This window comes from Schistocerca americana, unplaced genomic scaffold, assembly GCF_021461395.2.
Source record: "Schistocerca americana isolate TAMUIC-IGC-003095 unplaced genomic scaffold, iqSchAmer2.1 HiC_scaffold_1484, whole genome shotgun sequence".
Taxonomy (NCBI): domain Eukaryota; kingdom Metazoa; phylum Arthropoda; class Insecta; order Orthoptera; family Acrididae; genus Schistocerca; species Schistocerca americana.
Genome location: NW_025725567.1, coordinates 20,877 through 28,856, shown reverse-complemented (window position 1 = coordinate 28,856; position 7,980 = coordinate 20,877). Strand labels below are relative to the sequence as shown.

Sequence of the window (7,980 nt, the reverse complement as noted above, 5' to 3'; positions counted from 1 at the left end):
CGCATCCTCGGTAGTATAGTGGTTAGTATCCCCGCCTGTCACGCGGGAGACCGGGGTTCGATTCCCCGCCGGGGAGATGCGATTTTTATCTCACAACCCTGTTCGAGTGTTGCGCGTATGTGGGTCGTAAGAGCATTAACTTTGCGATCGTGGAGTGTAGTTGGCGCAAAATCTTAAAAATGCTACAACTTAGGAAGTGGTTCTCGCATTCTTCACATTTCAGAATTGCGGGGAATGCTGTTAACGCTGTATCAAAGCACCCCAGCCGACGCTGTGGGGCGTAATAATCGAGCTCGGCACAGTCCGCAAAAGAAATAATTTTAGCAGAGCGTGGTTTCGATCCACGGACCTCTGGGTTATGGGCCCAGCACGCTTCCACTGCGCCACTCTGCTGCCTGGGGTAGCGCCGGCTCTTCGCCACGTGACGTGGGACACTTGGAAAGTGTTGTCTGCGTCGCTTTCACACGCCTGTATTTAATTGCGTATCATCTCCTACAGCTCTCAGCTTGACTTGTCTCGACTTTGCTCGACTGACGCTACGCTGACGCTTGCAGGCAGCGATATTTACCACGATCGACTCGACATGCAGCTGCGAGATGCACAGGAGCAACAAAGCACTCCACGGTGCGGCGACATACGAAATCCACTGCCCAGCTACGCGTCGGCAACTAACAAAACGCCGACCCTGCCAGGATTCGAACCTGGAATCTTCTGATCCGTAGTCAGACGCGTTATCCGTTGCGCCACAGGGCCAGTGGCAGCATTTCTTTCTACGAGACAAGTGCAATTCGCTAAGAAACGTGTTCTCCATGGCTGAGCAAGCTCCCAAGGAAGGTACCTTTCGTGCAGCTGCGTGGCCGCAGTGCGCCTGCAGAGCTTAGAGCTTGCCACGCATCTGCTCTCGCTGTTCGACAGGTAGCAGAAGGCAAGGCGCGCGTTTTCCCACGTTTTCTCGACGACGAGAGCCGGTTGATGTGCATGTAAGCGTAGCATATGAAACAAGAATAGCACGAAGCATTGGTAGTCAGGTGCCAAAGTCGCAGTATGGCATCAGGTGGCGATCGTATGTTTCTGTGGCCACCACTGGTTTGCAGCAAAGTGAATACCGCTAACTGAAAGCACTCTGTTGTAGCCCCAGTGGCGCAATTGGTTAGCGCACGGTACTTATAAGGCAGTAGCCGTGAGCAATGCCGGGGTTGTGAGTTCGAGCCTCACCTGGGGCATACTTTTATTTCTTAGCAGCTGTCTCTGACAGCAACAGGAGGCTAGGTTTGAGATGTATCAGCTATTTGAGTAACATAATTGTGCATTCGAGACGCTAGCTGCGTCTTCCTCGGTAGTATAGTGGTTAGTATCCCCGCCTGTCACGCGGGAGACCGGGGTTCGATTCCCCGCCGGGGAGGCACATCCGATTTTTAATTGCTGCTCTATCACTCGCTGAACTTAGTGTAGGTCGTTTGCGGCTACTAGCACCATATCTCTCGCACACAGGCACCTGTCTACAGCGCATCCTCGGTAGTATAGTGGTTAGTATCCCCGCCTGTCACGCGGGAGACCGGGGTTCGATTCCCCGCCGGGGAGATGCGATTTTTATCTCACAACCCTGTTCGAGTGTTGCGCGTATGTGGGTCGTAAGAGCATTAACTTTGCGATCGTGGAGTGTAGTTGGCGCAAAATCTTAAAAAATGCTACAACTTAGGAAGTGGTTCTCGCATTCTTCACATTTCAGAATTGCGGGGAATGCTGTTAACGCTGTATCAAAGCACCCCAGCCGACGCTGTGGGCGTAATAATCGAGCTCGGCACAGTCCGCAAAAGAAATAATTTTAGCAGAGCGTGGTTTCGATCCACGGACCTCTGGGTTATGGGCCCAGCACGCTTCCACTGCGCCACTCTGCTGCCTGGGGTAGCGCCGGCTCTTCGCCACGTGACGTGGGACACTTGGAAAGTGTTGTCTGCGTCGCTTTCACACGCCTGTATTTAATTGCGTATCATCTCCTACAGCTCTCAGCTTGACTTGTCTCGACTTTGCTCGACTGACGCTACGCTGACGCTTGCAGGCAGCGATATTTACCACGATCGACTCGACATGCAGCTGCGAGATGCACAGGAGCAACAAAGCACTCCACGGTGCGGCGACATACGAAATCCACTGCCCAGCTACGCGTCGGCAACTAACAAAACGCCGACCCTGCCAGGATTCGAACCTGGAATCTTCTGATCCGTAGTCAGACGCGTTATCCGTTGCGCCACAGGGCCAGTGGCAGCATTTCTTTCTACGAGACAAGTGCAATTCGCTAAGAAACGTGTTCTCCATGGCTGAGCAAGCTCCCAAGGAAGGTACCTTTCGTGCAGCTGCGTGGCCGCAGTGCGCCTGCAGAGCTTAGAGCTTGCCACGCATCTGCTCTCGCTGTTCGACAGGTAGCAGAAGGCAAGGCGCGCGTTTTCCCACGTTTTCTCGACGACGAGAGCCGGTTGATGTGCATGTAAGCGTAGCATATGAAACAAGAATAGCACGAAGCATTGGTAGTCAGGTGCCAAAGTCGCAGTATGGCATCAGGTGGCGATCGTATGTTTCTGTGGCCACCACTGGTTTGCAGCAAAGTGAATACCGCTAACTGAAAGCACTCTGTTGTAGCCCCAGTGGCGCAATTGGTTAGCGCACGGTACTTATAAGGCAGTAGCCGTGAGCAATGCCGGGGTTGTGAGTTCGAGCCTCACCTGGGGCATACTTTTATTTCTTAGCAGCTGTCTCTGACAGCAACAGGAGGCTAGGTTTGAGATGTATCAGCTATTTGAGTAACATAATTGTGCATTCGAGACGCTAGCTGCGTCTTCCTCGGTAGTATAGTGGTTAGTATCCCCGCCTGTCACGCGGGAGACCGGGGTTCGATTCCCCGCCGGGGAGGCACATCCGATTTTTAATTGCTGCTCTATCACTCGCTGAACTTAGTGTAGGTCGTTTGCGGCTACTAGCACCATATCTCTCGCACACAGGCACCTGTCTACAGCGCATCCTCGGTAGTATAGTGGTTAGTATCCCCGCCTGTCACGCGGGAGACCGGGGTTCGATTCCCCGCCGGGGAGATGCGATTTTTATCTCACAACCCTGTTCGAGTGTTGCGCGTATGTGGGTCGTAAGAGCATTAACTTTGCGATCGTGGAGTGTAGTTGGCGCAAAATCTTAAAAAATGCTACAACTTAGGAAGTGGTTCTCGCATTCTTCACATTTCAGAATTGCGGGGAATGCTGTTAACGCTGTATCAAAGCACCCCAGCCGACGCTGTGGGCGTAATAATCGAGCTCGGCACAGTCCGCAAAAGAAATAATTTTAGCAGAGCGTGGTTTCGATCCACGGACCTCTGGGTTATGGGCCCAGCACGCTTCCACTGCGCCACTCTGCTGCCTGGGGTAGCGCCGGCTCTTCGCCACGTGACGTGGGACACTTGGAAAGTGTTGTCTGCGTCGCTTTCACACGCCTGTATTTAATTGCGTATCATCTCCTACAGCTCTCAGCTTGACTTGTCTCGACTTTGCTCGACTGACGCTACGCTGACGCTTGCAGGCAGCGATATTTACCACGATCGACTCGACATGCAGCTGCGAGATGCACAGGAGCAACAAAGCACTCCACGGTGCGGCGACATACGAAATCCACTGCCCAGCTACGCGTCGGCAACTAACAAAACGCCGACCCTGCCAGGATTCGAACCTGGAATCTTCTGATCCGTAGTCAGACGCGTTATCCGTTGCGCCACAGGGCCAGTGGCAGCATTTCTTTCTACGAGACAAGTGCAATTCGCTAAGAAACGTGTTCTCCATGGCTGAGCAAGCTCCCAAGGAAGGTACCTTTCGTGCAGCTGCGTGGCCGCAGTGCGCCTGCAGAGCTTAGAGCTTGCCACGCATCTGCTCTCGCTGTTCGACAGGTAGCAGAAGGCAAGGCGCGCGTTTTCCCACGTTTTCTCGACGACGAGAGCCGGTTGATGTGCATGTAAGCGTAGCATATGAAACAAGAATAGCACGAAGCATTGGTAGTCAGGTGCCAAAGTCGCAGTATGGCATCAGGTGGCGATCGTATGTTTCTGTGGCCACCACTGGTTTGCAGCAAAGTGAATACCGCTAACTGAAAGCACTCTGTTGTAGCCCCAGTGGCGCAATTGGTTAGCGCACGGTACTTATAAGGCAGTAGCCGTGAGCAATGCCGGGGTTGTGAGTTCGAGCCTCACCTGGGGCATACTTTTATTTCTTAGCAGCTGTCTCTGACAGCAACAGGAGGCTAGGTTTGAGATGTATCAGCTATTTGAGTAACATAATTGTGCATTCGAGACGCTAGCTGCGTCTTCCTCGGTAGTATAGTGGTTAGTATCCCCGCCTGTCACGCGGGAGACCGGGGTTCGATTCCCCGCCGGGGAGGCACATCCGATTTTTAATTGCTGCTCTATCACTCGCTGAACTTAGTGTAGGTCGTTTGCGGCTACTAGCACCATATCTCTCGCACACAGGCACCTGTCTACAGCGCATCCTCGGTAGTATAGTGGTTAGTATCCCCGCCTGTCACGCGGGAGACCGGGGTTCGATTCCCCGCCGGGGAGATGCGATTTTTATCTCACAACCCTGTTCGAGTGTTGCGCGTATGTGGGTCGTAAGAGCATTAACTTTGCGATCGTGGAGTGTAGTTGGCGCAAAATCTTAAAAAATGCTACAACTTAGGAAGTGGTTCTCGCATTCTTCACATTTCAGAATTGCGGGGAATGCTGTTAACGCTGTATCAAAGCACCCCAGCCGACGCTGTGGGCGTAATAATCGAGCTCGGCACAGTCCGCAAAAGAAATAATTTTAGCAGAGCGTGGTTTCGATCCACGGACCTCTGGGTTATGGGCCCAGCACGCTTCCACTGCGCCACTCTGCTGCCTGGGGTAGCGCCGGCTCTTCGCCACGTGACGTGGGACACTTGGAAAGTGTTGTCTGCGTCGCTTTCACACGCCTGTATTTAATTGCGTATCATCTCCTACAGCTCTCAGCTTGACTTGTCTCGACTTTGCTCGACTGACGCTACGCTGACGCTTGCAGGCAGCGATATTTACCACGATCGACTCGACATGCAGCTGCGAGATGCACAGGAGCAACAAAGCACTCCACGGTGCGGCGACATACGAAATCCACTGCCCAGCTACGCGTCGGCAACTAACAAAACGCCGACCCTGCCAGGATTCGAACCTGGAATCTTCTGATCCGTAGTCAGACGCGTTATCCGTTGCGCCACAGGGCCAGTGGCAGCATTTCTTTCTACGAGACAAGTGCAATTCGCTAAGAAACGTGTTCTCCATGGCTGAGCAAGCTCCCAAGGAAGGTACCTTTCGTGCAGCTGCGTGGCCGCAGTGCGCCTGCAGAGCTTAGAGCTTGCCACGCATCTGCTCTCGCTGTTCGACAGGTAGCAGAAGGCAAGGCGCGCGTTTTCCCACGTTTTCTCGACGACGAGAGCCGGTTGATGTGCATGTAAGCGTAGCATATGAAACAAGAATAGCACGAAGCATTGGTAGTCAGGTGCCAAAGTCGCAGTATGGCATCAGGTGGCGATCGTATGTTTCTGTGGCCACCACTGGTTTGCAGCAAAGTGAATACCGCTAACTGAAAGCACTCTGTTGTAGCCCCAGTGGCGCAATTGGTTAGCGCACGGTACTTATAAGGCAGTAGCCGTGAGCAATGCCGGGGTTGTGAGTTCGAGCCTCACCTGGGGCATACTTTTATTTCTTAGCAGCTGTCTCTGACAGCAACAGGAGGCTAGGTTTGAGATGTATCAGCTATTTGAGTAACATAATTGTGCATTCGAGACGCTAGCTGCGTCTTCCTCGGTAGTATAGTGGTTAGTATCCCCGCCTGTCACGCGGGAGACCGGGGTTCGATTCCCCGCCGGGGAGGCACATCCGATTTTTAATTGCTGCTCTATCACTCGCTGAACTTAGTGTAGGTCGTTTGCGGCTACTAGCACCATATCTCTCGCACACAGGCACCTGTCTACAGCGCATCCTCGGTAGTATAGTGGTTAGTATCCCCGCCTGTCACGCGGGAGACCGGGGTTCGATTCCCCGCCGGGGAGATGCGATTTTTATCTCACAACCCTGTTCGAGTGTTGCGCGTATGTGGGTCGTAAGAGCATTAACTTTGCGATCGTGGAGTGTAGTTGGCGCAAAATCTTAAAAAATGCTACAACTTAGGAAGTGGTTCTCGCATTCTTCACATTTCAGAATTGCGGGGAATGCTGTTAACGCTGTATCAAAGCACCCCAGCCGACGCTGTGGGCGTAATAATCGAGCTCGGCACAGTCCGCAAAAGAAATAATTTTAGCAGAGCGTGGTTTCGATCCACGGACCTCTGGGTTATGGGCCCAGCACGCTTCCACTGCGCCACTCTGCTGCCTGGGGTAGCGCCGGCTCTTCGCCACGTGACGTGGGACACTTGGAAAGTGTTGTCTGCGTCGCTTTCACACGCCTGTATTTAATTGCGTATCATCTCCTACAGCTCTCAGCTTGACTTGTCTCGACTTTGCTCGACTGACGCTACGCTGACGCTTGCAGGCAGCGATATTTACCACGATCGACTCGACATGCAGCTGCGAGATGCACAGGAGCAACAAAGCACTCCACGGTGCGGCGACATACGAAATCCACTGCCCAGCTACGCGTCGGCAACTAACAAAACGCCGACCCTGCCAGGATTCGAACCTGGAATCTTCTGATCCGTAGTCAGACGCGTTATCCGTTGCGCCACAGGGCCAGTGGCAGCATTTCTTTCTACGAGACAAGTGCAATTCGCTAAGAAACGTGTTCTCCATGGCTGAGCAAGCTCCCAAGGAAGGTACCTTTCGTGCAGCTGCGTGGCCGCAGTGCGCCTGCAGAGCTTAGAGCTTGCCACGCATCTGCTCTCGCTGTTCGACAGGTAGCAGAAGGCAAGGCGCGCGTTTTCCCACGTTTTCTCGACGACGAGAGCCGGTTGATGTGCATGTAAGCGTAGCATATGAAACAAGAATAGCACGAAGCATTGGTAGTCAGGTGCCAAAGTCGCAGTATGGCATCAGGTGGCGATCGTATGTTTCTGTGGCCACCACTGGTTTGCAGCAAAGTGAATACCGCTAACTGAAAGCACTCTGTTGTAGCCCCAGTGGCGCAATTGGTTAGCGCACGGTACTTATAAGGCAGTAGCCGTGAGCAATGCCGGGGTTGTGAGTTCGAGCCTCACCTGGGGCATACTTTTATTTCTTAGCAGCTGTCTCTGACAGCAACAGGAGGCTAGGTTTGAGATGTATCAGCTATTTGAGTAACATAATTGTGCATTCGAGACGCTAGCTGCGTCTTCCTCGGTAGTATAGTGGTTAGTATCCCCGCCTGTCACGCGGGAGACCGGGGTTCGATTCCCCGCCGGGGAGGCACATCCGATTTTTAATTGCTGCTCTATCACTCGCTGAACTTAGTGTAGGTCGTTTGCGGCTACTAGCACCATATCTCTCGCACACAGGCACCTGTCTACAGCGCATCCTCGGTAGTATAGTGGTTAGTATCCCCGCCTGTCACGCGGGAGACCGGGGTTCGATTCCCCGCCGGGGAGATGCGATTTTTATCTCACAACCCTGTTCGAGTGTTGCGCGTATGTGGGTCGTAAGAGCATTAACTTTGCGATCGTGGAGTGTAGTTGGCGCAAAATCTTAAAAAATGCTACAACTTAGGAAGTGGTTCTCGCATTCTTCACATTTCAGAATTGCGGGGAATGCTGTTAACGCTGTATCAAAGCACCCCAGCCGACGCTGTGGGCGTAATAATCGAGCTCGGCACAGTCCGCAAAAGAAATAATTTTAGCAGAGCGTGGTTTCGATCCACGGACCTCTGGGTTATGGGCCCAGCACGCTTCCACTGCGCCACTCTGCTGCCTGGGGTAGCGCCGGCTCTTCGCCACGTGACGTGGGACACTTGGAAAGTGTTGTCTGCGT

At 53.1% G+C, this 7,980-nt stretch overlaps 27 non-coding genes across 27 annotated transcripts; 16 read left to right on the top strand and 11 right to left on the bottom strand.

Moving 5' to 3' along the window:
- Positions 1-4: 4 nt before the first annotated feature.
- Positions 5-76, top strand: Trnad-guc. The gene has a single exon. It is a non-coding gene; the product is annotated as a tRNA-Asp (tRNA).
- Positions 77-321: 245 nt separating this feature from the next.
- Positions 322-393, bottom strand: Trnam-cau. Its single transcript has one exon. It is a non-coding gene; the product is annotated as a tRNA-Met (tRNA).
- A 287-nt stretch (positions 394-680) lies between these two features.
- On the bottom strand, positions 681-753 carry Trnar-acg. Its single transcript has one exon. It is a non-coding gene; the product is annotated as a tRNA-Arg (tRNA).
- Positions 754-1,131: 378 nt separating this feature from the next.
- Positions 1,132-1,223, top strand: Trnai-uau. Its single transcript is given in 2 exon segments — positions 1,132-1,169; positions 1,188-1,223. It is a non-coding gene; the product is annotated as a tRNA-Ile (tRNA).
- Positions 1,224-1,330: 107 nt separating this feature from the next.
- Positions 1,331-1,402, top strand: Trnad-guc. The gene has a single exon. It is a non-coding gene; the product is annotated as a tRNA-Asp (tRNA).
- Positions 1,403-1,509: 107 nt separating this feature from the next.
- Positions 1,510-1,581, top strand: Trnad-guc. The gene has a single exon. It is a non-coding gene; the product is annotated as a tRNA-Asp (tRNA).
- Positions 1,582-1,826: 245 nt separating this feature from the next.
- Positions 1,827-1,898, bottom strand: Trnam-cau. The gene has a single exon. It is a non-coding gene; the product is annotated as a tRNA-Met (tRNA).
- A 287-nt stretch (positions 1,899-2,185) lies between these two features.
- On the bottom strand, positions 2,186-2,258 carry Trnar-acg. Its single transcript has one exon. It is a non-coding gene; the product is annotated as a tRNA-Arg (tRNA).
- A 378-nt stretch (positions 2,259-2,636) lies between these two features.
- Trnai-uau lies at positions 2,637-2,728 on the top strand. Its single transcript is given in 2 exon segments — positions 2,637-2,674; positions 2,693-2,728. It is a non-coding gene; the product is annotated as a tRNA-Ile (tRNA).
- A 107-nt stretch (positions 2,729-2,835) lies between these two features.
- Positions 2,836-2,907, top strand: Trnad-guc. The gene has a single exon. It is a non-coding gene; the product is annotated as a tRNA-Asp (tRNA).
- Positions 2,908-3,014: 107 nt separating this feature from the next.
- On the top strand, positions 3,015-3,086 carry Trnad-guc. Its single transcript has one exon. It is a non-coding gene; the product is annotated as a tRNA-Asp (tRNA).
- A 245-nt stretch (positions 3,087-3,331) lies between these two features.
- On the bottom strand, positions 3,332-3,403 carry Trnam-cau. Its single transcript has one exon. It is a non-coding gene; the product is annotated as a tRNA-Met (tRNA).
- Positions 3,404-3,690: 287 nt separating this feature from the next.
- Trnar-acg lies at positions 3,691-3,763 on the bottom strand. Its single transcript has one exon. It is a non-coding gene; the product is annotated as a tRNA-Arg (tRNA).
- A 378-nt stretch (positions 3,764-4,141) lies between these two features.
- Trnai-uau lies at positions 4,142-4,233 on the top strand. The gene is given in 2 exon segments: positions 4,142-4,179; positions 4,198-4,233. It is a non-coding gene; the product is annotated as a tRNA-Ile (tRNA).
- A 107-nt stretch (positions 4,234-4,340) lies between these two features.
- Trnad-guc lies at positions 4,341-4,412 on the top strand. Its single transcript has one exon. It is a non-coding gene; the product is annotated as a tRNA-Asp (tRNA).
- A 107-nt stretch (positions 4,413-4,519) lies between these two features.
- Trnad-guc lies at positions 4,520-4,591 on the top strand. The gene has a single exon. It is a non-coding gene; the product is annotated as a tRNA-Asp (tRNA).
- Positions 4,592-4,836: 245 nt separating this feature from the next.
- Positions 4,837-4,908, bottom strand: Trnam-cau. Its single transcript has one exon. It is a non-coding gene; the product is annotated as a tRNA-Met (tRNA).
- A 287-nt stretch (positions 4,909-5,195) lies between these two features.
- On the bottom strand, positions 5,196-5,268 carry Trnar-acg. The gene has a single exon. It is a non-coding gene; the product is annotated as a tRNA-Arg (tRNA).
- A 378-nt stretch (positions 5,269-5,646) lies between these two features.
- On the top strand, positions 5,647-5,738 carry Trnai-uau. The gene is given in 2 exon segments: positions 5,647-5,684; positions 5,703-5,738. It is a non-coding gene; the product is annotated as a tRNA-Ile (tRNA).
- A 107-nt stretch (positions 5,739-5,845) lies between these two features.
- On the top strand, positions 5,846-5,917 carry Trnad-guc. Its single transcript has one exon. It is a non-coding gene; the product is annotated as a tRNA-Asp (tRNA).
- Positions 5,918-6,024: 107 nt separating this feature from the next.
- Positions 6,025-6,096, top strand: Trnad-guc. Its single transcript has one exon. It is a non-coding gene; the product is annotated as a tRNA-Asp (tRNA).
- A 245-nt stretch (positions 6,097-6,341) lies between these two features.
- On the bottom strand, positions 6,342-6,413 carry Trnam-cau. The gene has a single exon. It is a non-coding gene; the product is annotated as a tRNA-Met (tRNA).
- Positions 6,414-6,700: 287 nt separating this feature from the next.
- Trnar-acg lies at positions 6,701-6,773 on the bottom strand. Its single transcript has one exon. It is a non-coding gene; the product is annotated as a tRNA-Arg (tRNA).
- Positions 6,774-7,151: 378 nt separating this feature from the next.
- Trnai-uau lies at positions 7,152-7,243 on the top strand. The gene is given in 2 exon segments: positions 7,152-7,189; positions 7,208-7,243. It is a non-coding gene; the product is annotated as a tRNA-Ile (tRNA).
- A 107-nt stretch (positions 7,244-7,350) lies between these two features.
- On the top strand, positions 7,351-7,422 carry Trnad-guc. The gene has a single exon. It is a non-coding gene; the product is annotated as a tRNA-Asp (tRNA).
- Positions 7,423-7,529: 107 nt separating this feature from the next.
- On the top strand, positions 7,530-7,601 carry Trnad-guc. The gene has a single exon. It is a non-coding gene; the product is annotated as a tRNA-Asp (tRNA).
- A 245-nt stretch (positions 7,602-7,846) lies between these two features.
- Trnam-cau lies at positions 7,847-7,918 on the bottom strand. The gene has a single exon. It is a non-coding gene; the product is annotated as a tRNA-Met (tRNA).
- Positions 7,919-7,980: the final 62 nt, after the last annotated feature.